Raw genomic sequence first — 17152 nt, 5'->3', positions numbered from 1 at the left:
CTCTGCAACATCTCCTCCATTGGCTCTGCCCTCCCCCCCACAACTTTATTACTTGGGCCACCATCCTTACATCTGCCTTACTTAACCATTGCAACAGTATCCTGACAGGTACGGTCTTCCTGACTTTATTGTCTTCCTCCTCAAATCTATCTTTCATCATCAGCCAAAGTAATCGTTTTCCATATCGTTCCTTTGCTCAAAAATCTTCATTGGCTCCCTATTACCTAAGATGTAACATTCAAGCTTCTCTGCCTGGCATTCAGTATTTTCCGCAATGTGGTTCCCATATGCTTACTCTACCTTTCCAGCTTCAGTTCAGCTTGATGTAGATTTGTACTCAGAGGACCTAGGTTCAAATTCTATCTTTGCCGCTTAGTAATTGTTTGATGTTGGAAAGGGCACTAATAGTCTTGGGGCCTTAGTTTTCCTATATGTAAAATTAGGAGGTCAGAATGGGCTATCTCTATGGTCTCTTCCAGTTATAAATCTTATGATTTTCTTTTTTATTATTATTATTATTTTTTAATGTTTAACAATCACTGCCATACAATTGAGATTTTATCCCCCCCACACCTACCCCCCACTACCCCCCTCCCTCCCCACGACAGCATACAATTCTGTATAGGTTCTACATATACTTTCCTATTGAGTACATTTTCACTATAGTCATGTTATGTAGTTGAACTAAAATAAATGGAAGAAATCATATAACAAATCAAAACATGATACACAAACACATACACATACACAAACATAATCTGCTACATTTTGTGAATGACTTCCATATTTCTTTCTCTGAGTGTGGAAGGCATTTTGCCCTGAGAACCACCTTTGGGATTATTATTTTTTTTTTTATAAGAAGTTTTTGCGTTATTACGAAATTCCAAGTCCACCAGAAAAAACTCTCGCACACTGTGGTCGTTGCTGTGCACAAAGTTCTCCTGGTTCTGCTCCTTTCACTCAGCATCAGGTCATATAAGTCCTTCCAGGCCTCTCTGAAGTCTTCTTGTTCATCATTTCTTATGGCACAATAGTACTCCATTACATTCATATACCATAATTTATTCAGCCATTCCCCAATTGATGGACATCCCCTTGATTTCCAGTTCTTGACCACCACAAAGAGTGCTGCTATAAATATTTTTGTACATGTGGGACCCTTTCCCATTTTTATGATCTCTTGGGGATACAGTCCTAGTAGCAATATTGCTGGGTCAAAGGGTATGCACATTTTTGTAGCCCTTTGGGCATAGTTCCAAATTGCTCTCCAGAATGGTTGGATGCGCTCGCAGCGTTGGATGCGCTCACAGCTCCACCAACAATGAATTAGTGTTCCAACTCTCCCACATCCAAATCTTATGATTTTCAGTCTAATACCTTCTAAATTCTCTATCCTCCATCCAAACTATACCATTCTCTTTTCCTTGAAGGTGTCATATACTCTTCTGTCTCTTTGCCTTTGCTCCTACTAGGCATGGGGTATCCTCCTGTTGATTTCTCATTCATTCTTTAAAACCCAACTCAGATGCCGCCTTTTCCAAAAAGTCTTTCTCCTCCCTCCTCCTCATTCCTTAGGCAGTAATAATTTCCCTCCTTGGGTATCACATAGCTTTTTTCCATTTCTCTAAAATCCTGGTTATATAATACTGTATGTTATTACTATCTATATCTTTGACTTACCCCCTTATTGGAATGTGGGCTCCATGAGGCCAAGGATCACATTTTACGTAAACTACCATCAAGCTTGTGCTCTGTACACAGGAGGCGCTTTCTTGTGTTTGGTGGTAAAGGTGAGTGTCTCTCTGAGTTTGGAATCCCTCAGGAGGGGCAATGGAAAATCTCATGGTGGTGGAAAGAGCTTTGGAAACCAGGATGAGTCCTGCCCCTGTAATTTAGAAGCGATAGGACCTTGCTCAAGTGACTTATTCTCTCTGAGGCTGTTTTCTCCTTTAGAAAATGGGGATAATAATCCTAATCCAGGATTGTAGTCAGTATCAGGTGCAGCAATAGCATTTGGAAAACTGTAAGATTTTATGGAAATCTCTCCTTGGTTTCTCCAACCTGATGGTAATATATAATCATTGCACAACACGTCAGGCCTTTTAACAGCTCAACAAGCAAATAGACATTTCCTGGACCACTCCTACCTACTTCTCCCCTACTACTGATGTCCCTGACTTCTTTTAAGTTCCAACTAAAAACCTACCTTTGACAGGAAATGTTTCTTAACTCCTCTTAATTCTAGTGCCTTTCCTCTGTTAATCATTTCCTATTTATCCCTTGTGTATCTAATTTTGTATATATTTCTTTGCATCTTGTCTCCCCCATTAGATTGTGTGCTACTTGAGTGGATGGACTATCTTTTGCTTCTTTTTGTATCCCCAGAACTTAGCACAATGCCTGACACATTATTGTTGTTCAATTGTGTCCAACTCTATGTGACTGAATGGACATAATTGTCCATGGGGTTTTCTTGGCAAAGATACTGGAATGGTTTGCCATTTTTTTTTCCAGTGTGTCACCATTTTACATAGGAGGAACTAAGGCAAATAGAGGTTAAGGGATTTGCCTTGGGTTACTTAGCTAGTAAATATCTGAGGCTGGATTTAAACTCAGATCTGGTGCTCTATCCACTGCCCCTTCTAGCTGCCCCACCTGATACATTGTAGGTGATTAATAAATGTTTATTAATTGATTTTCTGCTGCTTCAGGGCATGTCCACCCATCCTTCAGAAGTGACAGCCTGCACACATTCACAATAAACCCGCCTGACCTTGGGCCACTCCCAAATTCTCTAGGTCTCAGTTTTTTGTTTTGTAAAATGAAGGAGTCAGAATAGGAGCCTTCACTAACATCCTGCTCTGATGTCTCTTCTTGGAACAAAGGTGACCATGAATTCTTGAAGACTATTCTATTTTTAAGTCTTATTTTCATTGAGGTGCCCAAGTGTTACAGCTGATTGAATGCTGTATCTCAAGTCAGGGTGACCCAAATTCAAATGTGGCTTCAGACACTTACTAGCCAGGTGACCCTGGGCAAGTCACTTAACTCTATTTGCCTCAGTTTCTTCATCTGTAAAATGACCTGGAGAAAGAAAAGGCAAACCATTCCAGCACCTTTGCCAAGAAACCTGCAAAAGGGATCACAAAGAGTCAGATGCAACCTGAAAAAATAACTGAAAAACAACAAAAAAAGAGGGGGGGGAAGCTTAGAGAAAGCAGTCAATACATATATTCTATGTGCCATGTTTCACACGCATAGTCTTCCACCTTCTCAAAGAGAAGAGAAAGAGGCATTTTCTCAGCTCTCAAAGGATATTCTAGAAGAGTGCTAGGCCTGGGAGATCCCACAGAGGTGGAAATGCTTTGAGTATGAGCTGGAGACAAACTGAGACTGTCAATCCCAGGGCCTACCTAGCTAAATTCTGGCCTCCCCAGGCTGGCTGTGAGGTGATGGCATTTTTGGCTATGGCAGCTCTCAGAGATCATCTCCTAAGTTATATAGAACAGCTGAGATCTGCACCAGTGGAGGGGATACCCACACAATGAAAAACCAGATTCTTGAAGTTTGGAGATAAGCTCAGTCATTCTAAAAAGCTATGAAATCATGAATCTCATCACCCAGTGGGACCTAGGAATTGCCTTCTAGGCCGGACTTCCTAGGAGACAATGCAGGGAGATAGTAGCAGCCTCCCAGGCTCTGAGAATCCAATATGACCATCCCAAAAGGAGCAGGGCAAGCTGGTGGCTCAGAGGTAGGCAGGAGCACAGCGCCACCTGCTGGAACCAGTCAGGACTCTTCATGTCTTCCCCTGGAAAACTGGCTGGGCTTCCTAGACAGAAGACTGATGTCAGGTCAATCCATTACTTGCTGTATGAGCCTGAGTAAAATTGGTCTCTCTAGGACACTGTTACCTAATCTGAAATAAGGAGCCCTAACTCCTTCCTCACTTTCCTTTTACAGGAGTGATGTGTACAATAAGAGATAGTAGATCAGAAAGTGGGGGTGTGATGGAATGAGCATGAAACTCTGGGTCCTCCTGAGTAAAATACTCACAAGAAAGAGAGATGGCTGGGAAGGACCTCAGAAGCCATTTAATCCAACTGCTTCATTTTACAAAGAATGAGGCTGAGGGAAGTTAGGTGATGGAACCAAGGTCACATAGGTTGTAAGTATCCTAGGAAGGATTTGAACCCAGGTGCTATGACTCACCTTATAGAATCATTATAAGGAAAGCACTTTTTAAACCTGGAGATGCTATAGCCATGTGTGTTGTTATTATTATTGCTACTTAGATGATATGAATAAGCTTTGGTGTCTTTACGTGTGTTTGTCCTTTGTTGCCAAAGAAGACCATACCGTCAGAGAAATAATGACATGACATGACTTTGTTTTGAGTGAGGGAGGGCTGTACAGGTCACCAGCCTCACTTCTCCTCCAAAACCATCTGAATGCAGTGACCAGATGTTCATCAAGATGACTGGAGATGACTCAGGATGAGGAAACTGGGGTTAAGTGACTTGCCCAAGGTCACACAGCGGTGAGATTTGAACTCAGGTCCTCCTGACTCCTGCACTGGTGCTCTATCCACTGCACCACCTATCTGCCCTGCTGTCTTTATAGACCTTTATGGACATTGTATCACCTACCTACTACTTGCCTGTCTGGATCTCTCCAGCAGAGAGAGCTGTTTTCCTGGGCAGCTTCTCTGGTTTGGGGCATTTCTTCTTGCATGTCCTTTTTAAAATAACTAATTAACTGATTTTTAGTTTTAAACATTCACTTTTATAAGATTTTGAGTTCTAAATTTTTCCCCCTCCACAAGATGGCATGCAATCTAATATACATGTACATATATATTTACATGCACAATCATATTAAACATATTTCCACATTAGTCATGTTGTAGAGAAGAATCAGAACCAAAGGGAAAAATCACGAGAAAGAAAAAGCAAAAAAAGAGTACATAATCTGCTTTGATCTGCATACAGACTCCATAGTTCTTTCTCTGTATGTGATAGTATTTTCCATCATGAGTCTTTTGGAATTGTCTTAGATTTGTTTTGTTGATTACTTAGTCTTAAGAAAGTGATAATGAAGATATAAATAATGCAAACTAAGTTTAAAAGTGGTTAGTGGTTACATTTTGGGGGGGATTAAATATTTAACTAGCACACCCCGACTTCATCCATCTAGACCATTGTCTCCAGATCTTGGTTATAATCACTTACCAACCTCCAGGTCAATATTTTTCCTTTCTCAAGGTCACAGTCTTTCTCTTCATCCTAATGCCTGTCCTCATACTCAAAGACTTAAAGGGGCACAGTGGTGACCCCTCAAACACCTTAACCACTTCTGCTCCCCAATTCATCAACTTTCTTGGCTCCCATGAACTGAATCTTGACACTACCATAGTCATCCACAGGGATGATCATTCCCTTGATCTCACCATCCCTTATAACTGAGATACTCCCATAATCCAGAACTCTGTTTATCAAGGGCTGTCCTCCATGCGGAGCATGAGAGTGTTGCTGTGTGGCTCAAAAGGAGGCAGAATAGACATCTCTAGGTTCTTTCCCACCCTGATCCTCTCCCCTCCCACCACCAAGAGGGGTGGTAAGAAGTTGAGGCCAGACATTTGGCCATTCTGCTCTCCTCAGAGAGAGGGGGTACCAGGCTAGAACTACATCTGTCCACACCCTTAGGTATTATCAGTGTAGGGGATGTGGTTTCAGGTTCAATCTAACTTCTGTTACTCTTAATTTGCTACTCTTCCATGGCTGATTCTCTCATACTCTCCATACTAGCTACTCTATACCTTTCCTATTCTCTGATGTTACCTACTCCTCCTTCCCTCTACATTACAGAGTGTAACAGGGATTGAGGAGGAGAGGGAGGTTTGATAACTCTCATATATAGCCTATATGAAATGATCACCTTCATCCTGTTAATCATTCATTTCATAACCGTTTTCATTTTCACTATCCTGAGTTCTACAGTAATGCAGGGATATGTTTGAATATTTTCTTAATTTCCTTTTTAATTACCAAAGGTATGTAGCATCTTTCTCATCAAATCATTAACTCTAACCACCATCAACCCACAGCAGTTTATTAAATATCTGTCTGCTGTTTGTCCTTGATTTTCAAAGAGGCTTAATGACATTACAGGGAGACATTTTGACTTGTGCACAAATTGGATTTGTGAGGCAGAATTGTATGTAGTGGTCACCCTTGCTCTTTCTTCCAGAGTCATCGAAGTCCAGTGGCAACACAGAGTCAAGATGACTGGAGATGACTCAGGGTACTGTGGATGACTTTGACATCTTCGATGTCTGATCAAACTCTAAGCTCTCTCTCTCTAAACACTTGCTTCAGCTGCCTTCCTGGTCACTGGAATGAATTGTTCTCATCCACCCATTCTGCCAAGGGGAGTCTTCACATGCTTGGGGTAGACACTTCCCTAACTTACTGATGAGTTTGAGGCTTGTCTGTCACCTTTAACCTGGTTTATCCCACCTGCTAAGATGGTTTACTGGGATGTGGTCACTGCAAGAGCTACAGCTTCTTGGATCTATAAGTAAGAATTGAGTGCCAAGTGGTGACCAAAGGTGGATGAGCAGTCCTGAGAAGGGCTCATCAAGCCCTTATGCCAGAGGCACTAGTACTAATGAACACCCCCTCCCCAAATGAAATATCATGATAAGAAAAGGAAGGAATCTTGAAAAGCACATTCTCCTCCATAAAGACTCACTTCACACTCCTAGACATACAAATGTCTAATAACTAGTTTGGGCAGTTATATCACACTTTTACCCATTATAAAGATGAAAACATTCTCTGACTATCTTTAATGAGAAATAGAAGTTAACCACTGAGGAAGGGAAAGAACTATTAGAAAGGAAAAGAATGCATACAGAATATCAATGTAGCATCTGCTCCACCCACCCAGCTGAGAATCCCCACTCCTGGTTGGGGTTCACCAGAGGGACAGCTGCTAGTACTGAACTCTCTGGATTCTATGGGTAACCTGTCATTCATAATTCTACACTAATGTCATCATAAAAAGGAATTTAATAAGAAGGACTCACAAGAATTTGTATAAAAATATTCTATCCACACCAGGGGAACACTTAAAATGATAGTGAGGTACATTTATGGAGAATATATGTGGCAAAGAGGTAACTAACTTTTTTATCATTCATGGGGTCTTCATGGAGTCACCCTTATATATATATATATATATGGAGTCACCCTTGGCACTCTGCTAGGTGCCCAGAATTGGTGCTTTTCTAAATCCCGAAGCTGCCACAACCTCCTGCAGGAAGGGCTGTCACCACTAAAGCTCCTACCTTCTTTGGATGATTATCTTTTCCATCTATCTGTAGATCCTTCTACTACCCTTGGCCATTATTGCATTGGCCATTGGCACTTTCTCACATTGTCTGTGTGATTTTTTGATGAGGTCTTTGCATTTCTTACCTCACAAGGTGTTTGGACTCTTTCGTTCCAGAATACTCATATGCCTAAAACTAGGCAAGAATATATAGAGACAGCCACAGTCAGAAGGAGAGAGGGGTTCCCCTCCCCCAGTCTAATCCTGGGACCAGCACAAAGTAGTCCTCCTCTCCAAAAGTTTCTAAAGAAACAGAATGATAATAGGGTAGGTCATCCTCTTTGTATTTGACACTTGGTACAGCAGCCCAAATCAGTCAGTCAACAAACATTAATTAAGTATTTTTGTGACTCTCTCACACACAATGATCCCTCCCTTTCCTATATACACTAGCAAGTGAATGACCCTGATTCTATACTCTATAATTCTGTACTGTACCCATTAAATATATGTAGTTCTTATCTCTTCAATGAAACCATAAATAATATAAGGAGATGCATCACATTTTATACTCCTCTTTTAGCCCTGTAGTTCCTGGAACAATTCTGAACATATCATAGGTGTTCAATAAATAATTATTTTATTAAATTCAATCATTTTAATTTTGTGCTGGAGAAATCTCTTTTCCCATAAGCAGTTGCTTATATTTCTATATATCAAAGCCCCAAAGTTATTGTCTATACAATTTATTCATTATATAATCAATAATAGCACAAAGACATAAATTATTATTTATGACACTTTAGCTCTGAAAAAGATCACATCCAGTCACCTTCAACCATCAATGTTACTCTTGACTTCTCAGTTCTGGAACACAGTCTCATCATTCAGCTCCTGAGACTGCAGTCAAAGTCCCTCAAGAATCCTCTTTCTAGCTCATTACGATATGAGTTAAATTCAGTTCTCTCAGGATACTGTTTCTTTGTGTCTTCCTCTCAATCTCTCTCCAGGCATGACAGGTAACAGTCTTTTCAGAATGAAAACTAAACTACCTTTCTCTTCATAGACAACAGACTCAATCTCTTTGACAAATGACAGCTAAACTTCATCTTCCTTTTTAAAAAATTAATTAATTTTTAGTTTTCAATATTTGCTTTTATAAGATTTTGAGTTCTAAATTTCCCCCCTTTCCCTATGCTCCCCCCTCTCAAAGATGGCATGCAATCTGATATAGGCTATACATGTATGATTATATTAAACATGTATCCTCATTAATCATGTTGTGAAAGAAGAATCAGAACAAAAGGGAAAAACCACAAGAAAGAACAAAAGGGGAGCCAATAGTCTGCTTTCATCTGCATTCAGACTCCATAGTTCTTTCTCTGGATGAGGATAGCATTTTTCATCATGAATCTTTTGGGATTGTCTTAGATCATTGCATTGCTCACAAGAACTAAGTCTAATAAAGTCAGTCATCACACAGCATTGCTCGTCTATGCACACTGTCCTCCTGGTTCAGCATTAGTTCATGTAACTGTTCCCAGGTTTTTTTTAAATCTGCCTGCTTACCATTTCTTACCAAACAATAGTATCCCATTACATTTATATACCACAGCTTGTTCAGCCATTCCTCAATAGATGGGCATCCCTTTAATTTCCAATTCTTTGCCATCACAAAAAGAGCTGCTATAAATATTTTTGTACAAATGGATCCTTTTCCCATATTTATGATCTCTTTGGGATACAGCGCTAGAAGTGATATTGCTGGGTCAAAGGGTATGCACAATTTTATAGCCCTTTGGATGTAGTTCCAAATTGCTCTCCAGAATGGCTAGATCAGTTCACAACTCCATCAACAATGCATTAGTGTTTCAATTTTCCCACATCTCCAACATTTACCATTTCTTGCTTTGTCATGTTAGCCAATCTGATTGTTGTGATGTGGTACCTCAGAGTTGTTTTGATTTGCATTGCTCTAATCAATAATCATTTACAGCATTTTTTCATATGGCTAGAGATAACTTTAATTTCTTCATCTGAAAACTGCTTAATCATATCCTTTGACCATTTACGAATTGGGGAATGACTTGAATTCTTAGAGATTTGACTCAGTTCTCTACATATTTTAGAAATGAGGCTTTTATCAGAGCAACAAACTGCAAAAATTGTTTCCCAGTTTTCTGCTTCCCTTCTAATCTTGATTGCATTGGCTTTGTTTGTGCAAAAACTTTTTAATATAATATAATCAAAATTGTTCATTTTGCATTTCGTAATGTTGTTTATCTCTTTTTTGTTCATAAATTCTTCCCTTCACCATAGATCTGACAGGTAAACTATTTCTTGCTCTCCTAATTTGCTTATAGTTTCACCCTTTATGTCTAAATTGTATACCCACTTTAACCTTATCTTAGTATATGGTATAAGACATTGATTTATGCCTAGTTTCTGTCATACTATTTTCCAATTTTCCCAGCAGTTTTTGTCAAATTGTGAGCTCTTATCCCAAAAGCCGGAGTGTTTGGGTTTATCAAACAGCAGATTACTATAGTCATTGACTACCATGTCTTGTGTACCTAGCATATTCCACTGATCTACCTCTCTATTTCTTAGCCAATACCAAGTAGTTTTGATGATTACTGCTTTATAATACAGTTTTAGATCTGGTATGGCTAGATCTGGAATTTTAACTGAGACGTGAAATAATCCAAGAAGCATAGACAAGAAGGGAGAATATTCCAGGCATGGAGGACAATCAGCGAAAAAACACAGAGTAAGGAGATGTAGTTTTGTGCTTAAGCAATAGCCAAAAGGCCATTGTAATTGTGTAGTAGAGTACATGGAAGAGAGTAGGGTATAAGAAGATTGGAAAGACAGGAAGGGAGCAAGTTATGAAGGGTTTTAAAAGCCAAACAGGATTTTATATTTGAACCTGGAGATAATAGGGTGCTACTGGACTTTATTGAGTAGGGGAATGAAATGGTCAGACTTTCTTAAGACTTAAGGAAGATTAGTTTGACAGCTGAGTGGGAAATAGACAGGAGCAGAGAGAGACGTAAGTCAGCGAGACCAACCAGCAACCTATTTCAATCATCCAAAGGATGAGGGTCCCCACCTGCATGGTAATACTGTCAGAGGAGAGAAGGGAGTATTTACAAGAGATGTTCTAAAAGTAGAAATGATAGGACTTGACAATTGACTGGATGTGGGGGGTAAGAGAAGGTGAGGGGTCTAAAATGACTCCTTGGTTTTAAACTGGAGTGACTGGGAGGATGGCAATACCCTCAACAGTAAAAGGGAAGTTAGAAAGAGGGGAGCTTTTTTTTTTATTTAATTTTATTTATTTTTTTAATGTTCTACAATCACTACCATAAAATTTAGATTTTAACCCCCCACACACACCTACCCCTCGACCCCACTCCCTCCCCAAGACAGCATACAATTCTATATAGGATCTACATATACTTTCCTATTGAAAGTGTTTTCACTATAGTCATGCTATGTAGACGAACTAAAATGAATGGAAGAAATTGTATAACAAATCAAAACATAATACACAAACACACACACACAAACACGATCTGCTACATTCTGCGAATGAATTCCATAGTTCTTTCTCTGAGTGTGGAAGGCATTTTGCCTTAGAAAACCATTGGGAATTTTTTTTTTTTAAGTTCTTGAGTTATTATGAAGTTCCAAGTCTACCAGAAAAAACTCTCACACACTGTGGTTGTTGCTGTGCATAAAGTTCTCCTGGTTCTGCTCCTTTCACTCGGCATCAGATCATATAAGTCCTTCCAGGCCTCCCTGAAGTCTTCTTGTTCAGCATTTCTTATGGCACAATAGTACCCCTTTACATTCATATACCATAATTTATTCAGCCATTCCCCAATTGATGGACATTCCCTTGACTTCCAGTTTTTGGCAACTACAAAGAGTGCTGCTATAAATATTTTTGTGCATGTGGGACCCTTTCCCATTTTTATGATCTCTTGGGGATGCAGTCCTAGTAGCAATATTGCTGGGTCAAAGGGTATGCACATTTTTGTAGCCCTTTGGGCATAGTTCCAAACCGCTCTACAGAATGGTTGGATGAGCTCACAGCTCCACCAGCAATGAATTAGTGTTCCAACTCTCCCACATCCTCTCCAGCATTTATCATTTTCTTGTTCTGTCATGTTTGCCAATCTTATAGGTGTGATGTGGTACCTCAGAGTTGTTTTGTTTTGCATCTCTCTAATCAAAAGTGATTTAGAACATTTTTTTCATATGATTATAGATATCTTTAATTTCTTCCTCTGAAAATTGCCTGTTCATATCCTTTGACCATTTATCAATTGGCGAATGGCCTGTATAGTTATACATTTGAGTCAGTTCTCTATATATTCTAGAAATGAGGCCTTTATTCCCAAGAATAGCTGTAAAAATTCTTTCCCAATTTACTACATCCCTCCGAATTTTGGTTGCAAGGGGAGCTTTTTTCAGGAAAGAAAATGAATTCCCTTTTGGACATGTTAAGTCTAAGATGTTCTCAGGACATCCAGTTTCAGATATCCAGTAGGCAGTTGGAAATATGAAAGAGGCTGGGGCTGGATGAATAAATCTGAGAATCATCAGTATAGAGATGATCAATGAATTCCTGGGAGCTGACATTAGCAAGTGAAATAGAATAGAGGAAGAGAAGGAGAGGGACTGGAACAGAGCCTATGGGCATAATCTATATGATAATCCAACACAAGAGCCTGAAAAAGATCCATCAGACAGGTAGGAGGAGGACCAGGAGACAAAAGTGACACAAAAACCTAAAGAGAAGATAGCGTCTAGAAAAATAGGGTAATCCAAAATGTCCAAGGCTGCTGGGAAGTCAAGAAGGATTTGATCATTTAAAAGATCTTTGGAAACTTCAGAAAGAGCATTTTCAGTTGAATGGTAAGGTTAGAAACCAGACTGCAGAGTTAAGAGAGTGAAAGGAGAGGAAGCAGAGGCACTGAGGGTAGACAACTTTCTCAAGGACATCAGTCACAAAAGAAAGGAAAGATCCAGGATGGTAACTAGCAGAGAGGGACGCATCAGGTGAGGGTTTTTTGAAGATGAAGGAGACTTGAGTGGGTCTGTAGGCAGCAGCGAAGCAGCCGCTAGACAGAGGAAGATTGAAGATAAGTGACGGGGGCATAATATAGGGGGCAATCTGTTAGAGAAGATGGGATGGAATGGAATCACTCTTGTGTAAAGAGGGGTTTGCCTTGGCTGGGAGAAGGGCCACCTCTTCAGGTGAGGTGATGAAAGGGGAGATATAAATGGAAAGCACCAGAGTAGTATGAGATGAGCAGTGGGGGAGAAGAGGGAGCTCCTGGCAAATGGCTTCGGTGTTTCAGTGAAATATGAGGCAAGGTTCTCAACTGGGGGAGGGGAGCCTTAGGAAATTTGAGGAGAGATGAAAAGGTTTGGAAGAGCTGCTGTAGTGAGTGGAATATTGAATTGATTAGGGAGATGTAAAAGGATAGCCTTGCCACAGTGAGGGCCCAGCTGAGATTATGTCACATCACTTTTAGTGGATCTGGTCAGCATAGTTTCATGATTTTTTCCATCTTCCTTCTGAAGCAGGTGAATAAGAACAAAAGGAAGAAATGTGTAATCAGTCCGTAAAGGTAGACTGGAACCAGGGAGTGTAGGACTTTAAATGAAAAACAAAGAAATTTGCATATTACCTGAGAGGTAATAGAGAGACCTCAAAGTTTCTTGAGTAAGAGAGTGAAGTGGTCATGCCTATACTTTTAGAATATCAATTAGGCAACTGTGCAGAAAATGGAGTGGGAGAGGAGAGAGACTGGAGGCAGTGGATCCAATCAAGAAGCTATTTCCACAGTTTAGGTGAGACGCAATAAGGATCTAAATCAGGGGGGTTGGAGGGCGAATGAAGGGAATGAGGTGGATGAGGAGATATTGTAGATGTAGAATTGATAGTGCTAGAGATCTCAAGTTCAACATAATCAAAATTGAATTCCTTGTAGTTTTCCCAAAATTCATCCTTCTATTATACTTTCTTACTTCCATGGATGGGACCACCATCCTTCCATTCACCCAGATTCATCATTGTGGAGGCATCCTTTCCTCTTTCTTCTCCATCATTCCCCACATCCAATCAATTACTGAGTTTGATTTTCATTGCTCTCCAGGGGTGTACTTGAATTCCAATAGGGACTCTTAAGAGAAAGAGTCAATTGTTCAATTTTCAGTTTGAGCATTTAGACCTTGGAGATCAGCAAATGCTACAAAACTGAGCTTGATTTTTTTTTTATTGTCTTGACTTAAGAATGTAATAGAAAAAATGTTTTAATAATGATGATTAAACTTTAAATTGTGTCCTGTATGCATTTTTCCCCTCCAGAGTCTCTTGATAAACACTTAACCCTTGTTCTATGTCTACTATCTCTCATATCTTTCCTTTCTCTTCACTCATACAGCCACAGCCTAGTTCAGGCTCTTTACATGATCATGTAAGTTTCCAAAGGTTCAGAAGGCAAGTGGTATAAGCATCCAGGTGTCTAGGGGTCTGAGATCTACCTCTTTTGACACTGAAGTTATACAGATCATCTTCATAGAGATAATCATTGAGGATGAGACAATTGATGACATAGCCAAGGAATAGAGTATAGAGCAGAAAAAATGGGCTAGGGAAAGAACATTGGGGGATGCCCACATTTAAGGGGCAAGAGGAGAATGCTGACTGAGTCATCAAAGGGGACAGAATGAGTCAGTCATAAGGGGGAAACCACCCAAGTTCAGTGTCACATAAGCCAAGGGAGGAGAAGGCATCCAGAAGAAGGTAGTTGTCCACTGGATTCTATGCTGCGGAGGTCAAAGGAAAGGACCTTTGGATTTAAGATTAAGAAGTTCTCGTTCCTCAAAGTTTTCTAGAACACTGTATCTAGATCTCACCATTGTACCTCTTAGTCTATCTTACGCTTATCTGGAGACCTATCTTAGTGAACCATAATCTTCCTTTCTTCTCCACTGAACTCAGCATAATCACCCCAACACTTTTTTTGTCTTTCATTTGTGGCCAGTTGGATCCATCTTGATTTTCAGAGATATCTATAGACAGCATAGGGTTGAAAATACCAAAATCTAGATGAAAATGGATGTTTCTGCATGTTCATGAAATTTAATCTGATTTCAATCATTTATGGAATAAACATTTTATTTTTGTCATTTATTCATCAAATATTTAAGAAGACCCTGAACCCTCTAAATGGAGGAGGATACCATAAAAAGATAATAAACTAGGGTCCCTGCCTTCAAGGAGCTTACATGACATCCGCAAGGTTTTTACGAGTGACTTGGATAAAGACATAAATGCTAGCTCTTCAAATCCAAGAATGACACAGAGCTGTCAGGGGAAAGTTAACATGCTACATTACAGAACTGGGATTCAAAGGATTCCCCCAGACCAAGATGTGGAGAGAATATGCTCCAAACACTTCCTCTGGATTTTTCCATATACAACCAACCTACAAAGATCTAAACCTTGAGAATGATTCTAAATTATTGTTTTTAAATTGATTTGGAGAATATACTCACCGATATTGTATTAGGAATTATAATGTCACATTGATTTATCAATTAATTAACACACTTCTTTGTTTATTTGGACATTTATTTATTTGTTTTTGCTTCATTTGTTTATTATTGCGTTCGTTTATTTGTTTATCATTAGGGCAGATAGGTGGCACAGCAGATGGAGTAACAGGTCTGGAGACAAGAACACTTCCCTTTCTGAGTTCAAACCTGGCCTCAGACATTTACTAGCTGTGTGATCCTGGGCAAGTCACTTAACCCTTTTTGCCTCAGTTTTCTCATCTGTAAAATGAGCTGGAGAAGGAAGTAGCAAATTGCTTTAGTATCTTTACCAAGAAAACCCCAGATGGGATCACAGAGACTCAGACAACTGAAAACAACTGAACAACTTGTTTATTACTGATGAATGAAATTATACCCACCACATATCTCTCCACTGGCTTTTGAGTCATCTTTGGAAATTATGGAATTTAATGATTCACAATCACATGCTTTTACAAGATAGTCTTGGGTGGCTTTTTTTCTCAGATGAGCTTTTCTTTAAGGGAACAGCTTGGCTCCATTGAAAGAAATCATTTGCGAAATGATTCTGTTATGGTGGGCATAAATAGACTACATCGTGCTAATATTTCTCTTCGCTCTCACAAGTCTGACTGTTCACATACAGCTGATGGAGGAATGACTCCAGCTCCAGCACTAAATCATTTCCTGCCTGTTCAAATATAATCAATTTCATTCAAAAAAATTTTTGTTCGGTGCTTGCCATCTCCAGTGCCTTCTAATCCTTTTCTCAAAGGAAGTATTAATGAAAAGCCTCCGGGAGGGGAGATGGCATGCTGTAGTGGAAGTCAGGACCTCCTACCTGCAAGGTCACTGTGTGACCATGGATAAATCACAATGTCTCTGGGTCTAAGTTTTCTTCTCTGTAAAATGAAAGGGTTGGACTTAATGATCTCTTAGGTCCTTTTCAGCTCTAAATCTGTGTATATATGATTGCAGGTCTAAATGCGCTTGTCCCCAGAAATTGGGGTAAAAGGTGAAGGAAGAGGTGCCATCAGAAAGGTCATGGGCTGGTGTTTTACTGGAAAAGAGGGATAACGAACTGGAAGCCCAATCCAGAGTGCTACATTGGAGCCTATCTAATTTTAAAATTAATTTTTATTATGAACTTAAACATCAAACGTGAGCATTTTAATATACAAAGAACAGAAAGGATTGTAAATGATAATGTGAGCATCTTTTAAAAAATATATAGTTGAGTTTAACACAATAGTAACAAAACTATTGTATCAATAAGTATTTATTAAATGTCTACTGTGTATCTGGCACTGTGCTAAGTACTAGGAATACAAAGAAAGAGAAAAGATAGTCCTTGTTCTCTATGTGGCTATTAGATGGTGTGGTGGATAGTGTTGGGGCCAGCTGGCCTTGTGTCAGGAAGACACGAGTGTAAATTCAACCTCCAACATTTACTAGTTGTATGATTCTGGGCAAGTCCACTTAACCTTTGTCTCATTTTCCTCATCTGTAAAATGGGGATAATATTAACACCTCCCTTACAAGGTGGCTGTGAGAACAAAATGGTATAATATTTGTTAAGCACTTAGCACAGTGCGTGGCACATAGTAGGCTTAGTGAATGCCGTTCCCTCTCAAGAAGCTCCTCTCCAGTGCATTGTCTGGACACTATCTGAAAATTTTATGAAAAAAATATGGATTAGAGTGATGAATTTTTTTAATGTTTAGTAAAATCCACTTTTAAATCCATCAGCTCCTAGGGACTTTTTTCCTAGAGAACATATTTATGTCTTAATGCCTTCTTTTAAGTTAAGACTATTATTCTACTTCTTCTTCTGTTAACATGGGTGGTTTATATTTTTTAAGTATTCACACATTTCATTTAGATTGTCAGTTTCGCTGGCATATGATTGGAAGAAATAACTCCTAAGCATGCTTTTATTGCATTTTCATTAGTTATGCATTCAGTCTTTCATTTTTGAAACTGGACATTTGGTCTTCTTGGTTAAAGAGGTCATCCCTTGAGTAACTTAAAAAGCCTATTCATCGAATGGGTGTATCTCACTCAAAGTGAAAATGTGATAAGACCTTAGCCTGAAAGGGCCAGGGTCTCACATTGTATCCTGGGCCATTTCCAGTCATCCTGCTGAATATCAGGCCATTGGACCCAGATGGCTCAGGAGAAGTAAGTGAGGTTGGTGACCTTGCATAATTCTCCCTCACTC

The sequence above is a fragment of the Notamacropus eugenii genome, chromosome 5 (assembly GCF_028372415.1).
Source record: "Notamacropus eugenii isolate mMacEug1 chromosome 5, mMacEug1.pri_v2, whole genome shotgun sequence".
Classification (NCBI taxonomy): domain Eukaryota; kingdom Metazoa; phylum Chordata; class Mammalia; order Diprotodontia; family Macropodidae; genus Notamacropus; species Notamacropus eugenii.
Note: the sequence above shows the minus strand (reverse complement) of the source record.